We start from the raw sequence: 6155 nt of genomic DNA on the forward strand, positions 1-6155 counted from the left end.
CTACTGATGTTTCGAACCAAATAATCCTTTGTTATGTGGCCTGTCTTGTGCATTAAAGGATGTTTAAACAGCACTGGAGCCTCTACCCACTAGATGCCAGTAGCATCCCCCCTCTACGTGTGACCAAAAAATGTCTCCATATTGCCAAATGTCCCCTCAGGGTATGATACCCTGTCCCCCACTTAAGATTCACTGTATTAGATTGAGATGGGAAGGGGAAAGAGACAAAACAAGTTTATTTTTTCCAAAAAAAATATTATTAGGAGGTAACATGGACGGAGGAGCCTGGTGGGCTGCAGCCCATGGGGTCGCGAAGAGTCGGACACGACTGAGCGACTTCACTTTCAGTTTACTTTCGTGCATTGGAGAAGGAAATGGCAACCCACTCCAGTGTTCTTGCCTGGAGAATCCCAGGGACGGGGGAGCCTGGTGGGCTGCTGTCTATGGGGTCTCACAGAGTCGGACACGACTGAAGCAACTTAGCAACAGCAGCAGCAGGAACATCTTAAAAAAAAAAAAAAAAAAACACTTTTACTAATATGCAAACATCTGTTTATTCTAAATTTCATTTTTTAAACCCAAGCTGCCTATGGGGAAGATACCCACTCAAACCTTCTCTAATTCCTTTAAATGAGTAATTTGAAAAAGGAAATGTTTTATTTATAAAAGTCTATAGATTCAAAATAGAATTTGTGGGGAGGGGAGGGGGGAAGGAAGGGCCTGCAGCTTGCAGGATTTTAGTTCCCTAACCTGGGATTGAATCTAAGCCCTCAGCACTGAGAGCATGGAGCCTAACCACTGGACCGCCAGGGAGTACTAGATAGAAATATTTTAGAGTTACACATTTATTTTCTAAGAGGACACTCCATTTTGACAATCTTGTGACAATACTGAGGATTTCTAGCCAACTTGCAGTGGAAAACATTTTTCTGCCTCTATGATTCTGCCAACAGCAATGTCATTAAATATAATCTAAACATTGAATGATAGTTCATAAGCAGAAAAACCCCTCTCAACAGAGATGATCTCTTTATTTTACAGCAAACAAAGGAAGTAATATCAAAGCTCTATCATCCCTATTTCCTTGGTCTCGTACCGTGAAACAATTGATAATGATATATTAATAAATGTGTTACAAATGATATTTGCTAAATATAGAGCAAAATTAGATTCTAGGGCCAAAACTTGGTAACCACTTATTCTTTGTTCTCTAACTTTTCTTGTCTCACCATTTCTCTCCCATTTCCTACCATTTACTATGAATAGTCTTCTCTGGCTATTGTCAGAGCTAGAATATTCAGTCTATCAACCAACTGGATATCATTGCATTCACATATTTTTCTAATCTCAAATTACTAACCTGTGGACTTTGGCTAACTCTACCAAGATAGAGTATGATATCTTGTTTTTAGAAGAGCCAAATGTGTCACTATATTTATGTTTATGACCGGGTTAATATGAGAATCTGGTCATCGGTCATGAATAAGCCACGGTCATTTACGGAGCTGATATTGCTGGAAGGTCTTTAAATAGCATCCAGACAACAGCCTCATGCCACTGTCTTAGAACCCAAAGGGGATGCATTTCAATTAAACACATATCTTAAAAGTATTTTGTGTCAGGCATTGTGCCAAATACTGGAAGAGAATAATAAGTAGCATGGACGTGGGCTCTGCCCCTGAAACCTGTAGTCTGAGAAAGAGAGATATGTGTGTGTAAGAGCTAGATGTGTGCAGAAGAAAGATAAGATATCTGTGTGCAGTAGATGTAAAAACTCCTCAAGGCACAAATGAAACAAAAAACTTAAGAATCAGGATTTTTAATGTTTCTAAAATAAAACCGACAAATATCTTCAAGCACATTCCCCCACTGATCTCAATGGTACCTTTAGTTCAGTTCAGTTCAGTCGCTCAGTCGTGTCCAACTCTTTGCGACCCCATGAATCGCAGCACACCAGGCCTCCCTGTCCATCACCAACTCCCGGAGTTCACTCAGACTCAAGTCCATCGAGTCAGTGATGCCATCCAGCCATCTCATCCTCTGTCGTCCCCTTCTCTTCCTGCCCTCAATCCCTCCCAGCATCAGAGTCTTTTCCAAGGAGTCAACTCTTCGCATGAGCTGGCCAAAGTACTGGAGTTTCAGCTTTAGCATCATTCCTTCTAAAGAAATCCCAGGGCTGATGTCCTTCAGAATGGAGTGGTTGGATCTCCTTGCAGTCCAGGGGACTCTCAAGAGTCTTCTCCAACACCACAGTTCAAAAGCATCAATTCTTCGGCGCTCAGCCTTCTTCACAGTCCAACTCTCACATCCATACATGACCACTGGAAAAACCATAGCCTTGACTAGACGAACCTTTGTTGGCAAAGTAATGTCTCTGCTTTTGAATATGCTATCTAGGTTGGTCATAGCTTTCCTTCCAAGGAGTAAGTGTCTTTTAATTTCATGGCTGCAGTCACCATCTGCAGTGATTTTGGAGCCCAAAAAAATAAAGTCTGACAGTTCCACTGTTTCCCCATCTATTTCCCATGAAGTGATGGGACCAGATGCCATGATCTTCGTTTTCTGAATGTTGAGCTTTAAGCCAACTTTTTCACTCTCCACTTTCACTTTCATCAAGAGGCTTTTTAGTTCCTCTTCACTTTCTGCCATAAGGGTGGTGTCATCTGCATATCTGAGGTTATTGATATTTCTCCTGGCAATCTTGATTCCAGCTTGTACTTCTTCCAGCCCAGCGTTTCTCATGATGTACTCTGCATAGAAGTTAAATAAGCAGGGTGACAATATACAGCCTTGACGTACTCCTTTTCCTATTTGGAACCAGTCTGTTGTTCCATGTCCAGTTCTAACTGTTGCTTCCTGACCTGCATACAGATTTCTCAAGAGGCAGGTCAGGTGGTCTGGTATGCCCATCTCTTTCAGAATTGTCCACAGTTTATTGTGATCCACACAGTCAAAGGCTTTGGCATAGTCAATAAAGCAGAAATAGATGTTTTTCTGGAACTCTCTTGCTTTTTTGATGATCCAGCGGATATTGGCAATTTGATCTCTGGTTCCTCTGCCTTTTTTAAAACCAGCTTGAACATCTGGAAGTTCACCGTTCACGTATTGCTGAAGCCTGGCTTGGAGAATTTTGAGCATTACTTTACTAGCGTGTGAGATGAGTGCAATTGTGAGGTAGTTTGGGCATTCTTTGGCATTGCCTTTCTTTGGGATTGGAATGAAAACTGACCTTTTCCAGTCCTGTGGCCACTGCTGAATTTTCCCAATTTGCTGGCATATTGAGTGGAACACTTTCACAGCATCATCTTTCAGGATTTGAAATAGCTCAACTGGAATTCCATCACCTCTACTAGCTTTGTTCGTAGTGATGCTTTCTAAGGCCCACTTGACTTCAAATTCCAGGATGACCTTATTTGGTTGTAATTATGAGTCTCTTTCTGCGGATACAGCAATGTCACCAGTTACTTCATACGTGGCCCCAGGTTGCCTAGATTCTTTGCAGTTAGGTGGGGTGGTATGACCCATCTGGCCAATAGCCAATGAGCAGAACCCTGGAAGAACAGGTACAAGTTCTTGTCCTGTTCTGTTCCCCTAACACTGCGAACACTAAGGACTCATATGGAGATGATGAGACTTCAAGACCTAAAGGAGCTTAGAGCAGTCACTAAACCACAGGAAAGAAAGCCCCACGGAATTGCCTGAACTGACCAAGAGCTTTATAGAGCGAGAAACAAACTTTCCATTGTTAAACTTTAAATTGTTTAACTGCTGTTGAGTAAACTTTTACCAAAAGAACCTATCTTATCCTAATGTCATCTCATCACAATAAACAAAAAAAAAGCTCCGAATCTTCACAATAAAAGGTTGTTTCCATGTCTACGCATTTGGCAAATCCCTATTTTTTTTTTTTTTTTAAATCCCTATTGATTACTTAGGTGTCAGGGCCTACTTCAGGTGCCAAGAATACTGTGATGAACAAGACAAAGTCCCTGCAGCCACAAGGAGCTTACATTTTAGTGGGGAAGACAGACAGTAAGGAACTAAAATTTTCAGGCAGTGATAAATGCAGCAAAGGAAATAAAGACCTTCCTTCTTCATCCTGCCCATTTTCAGTACGTCTCACCCCTCTGTTGTTTCTTTTCTCCCTGCTCAGCTCTGATTCTCTGCTCCATCATTACGTTCATTGTCCCACCCACATCTTCAACTCACCTTTCTCTTCTCTATTTATACTTGTCTGACAAAAAGCCAACCTGGTTAAATCCAAATCTTCACCACCTCTACACCTACTCCTAGTAGCTGAATATGGCTGCAGAAAAAATATAATCCTGGCTGGTCTCACTCTGACTTCATGGCCACTAATGTCAATGGGTCCTCCTCGCCTCTGCCTGGCAACCCTACCACATTCATCCCCCATTTTCCCATATGAATAGCTCCCATTCTGCTCTCTGAAACTGACAACTGTCCTCTTCCACACTCACTGTGGATTCTACTCCTGATTTCACTGATATCTCAAAGGAGTAAGAACTTCTAAAGCTCCCACATATCTGCCAAACCCACTGGCTCATCTCCTTTGCTGCTTCTGCTTCCTCTCCTGAACCTCTAACCGCTGGTGAGATCCAGTGTACAGTCTTGACTCTCTCCTCACCTCTATTTATATTCACTCTGCTGGTGAGGCCCTTCAACCTAGACAGCATACTAAAAAGCAGAGACATTACTTTGCTGACAAAGGTCCGTGTAGTCAAAGCTATGGTTTTTCCAGTAGTCATGTATGGATGTGAGAACTAGACTATAGGAAAGCTGAGCACCAAAGAACTGATGCTTTTGAACTGTGGTGTTGGAGAAGAATCTTGAGAGTCCCTTGGACTGCAAGGAGATCCAACCAGTCCATCCTAAAAGAGATCAGTCCTGGGTGTTCATTGGAAGGACTGATTGAGAAGCTGAAACTCCAATACTTTGGCCACCTGATGCAAAGAGCTGACTCATTGGAAAAGACCGATGCTGGGAAAGATTGAAGGTGGGAGGAGAAGGGGACGACAGAGGATGAGATAGTTGGATGGCATCACCAATGCAATGGACATGTGTTTGAGTTAACTCCAGGAGTTGGCGATGGACAGGGAGGCCTGGTGTACTTCAGTCCATGGGGTGGCAAAGAGTCGGACATGACTGAGCGACTGAACTGAACTGAATGACGTCCTTCAGGCGAAGGGCTTTCAACACCATCTACTGGATTGCCATTCCCTTCTTCAGGGGGTGTTCCTGACCCAGGGATTGAACGTGGATCTCCTGCATTGCGGGCAGATTCTTTACCATCTGAGCCATCAGAGAAGCCTTCTTATACATTGACAATTCCCACATCTATATCGTGAGCTAGAGCTTCTCCTGAATGTGACTTTCACATCCAATTGCCTAGTCTGAATCTCCATTTGGAGTTAACAGGAATCTCACTGGGCTTCCCTAGTGGCTCAGGTGGTAGAGAATCTGCCTGCAATGCAGATCGCAAGTTGGACATGACTGACTGAGCACACACACATAAACCTAACAGGCCTCAATGAAATGACTGATCTTCTTACCCACCACTCCTTGTCCCTCCCCAAAACAAATACTCCTCCTCAACGCCCAAGGGCTTTTCCTCATCTCAGTAAATGGCTGTTTATTGGGGCTTCCCTGGTGGCTCAGATCTAAGCAGGAGACCCCGTTCAATCCCTGGGTTGGGAAGACCCCCTGGAGAAAGGAATGGCAACCCACTCCAGTATTCTTCCCGGGAGAATTCCACAGACAGAAGAGCCTGGAGGGCTCCACCCCATGGGGTTGCAAGGAGTCGGACATGACTGAGCAACTAACACATTGAATGAAAACCCCCAAATCATCATAACTCACATTCAAAACTCCACAGAATTCTTAGAATATATCCACTTTCTCCTCTGCTCTCATTTAATAATACTTAGGATCTCTTTTCAAATGTTACCTTATTAACAAGATCTTCCTTAAGTATCAATATGTAAAATAAAACACCATCCATCCTACTGGTACTTCCCATCTGCTTTAATCTGCTTTACTTTTATAGCTATTCATCGTATAGTGTATCCACTTGTTCACTGTCTCAACTAGAACGTAAGCTTGAAGATAGCAGCTGTTAGTGACTGGAAGAGAGGAGG

Source organism: Bos grunniens, chromosome 23 (genome assembly GCF_055505025.1).
Source record: "Bos grunniens cultivar Pamir isolate PY7600 chromosome 23, Bosgru_T2T1.0, whole genome shotgun sequence".
NCBI classification, from domain to species: Eukaryota; Metazoa; Chordata; class Mammalia; order Artiodactyla; family Bovidae; genus Bos; species Bos grunniens.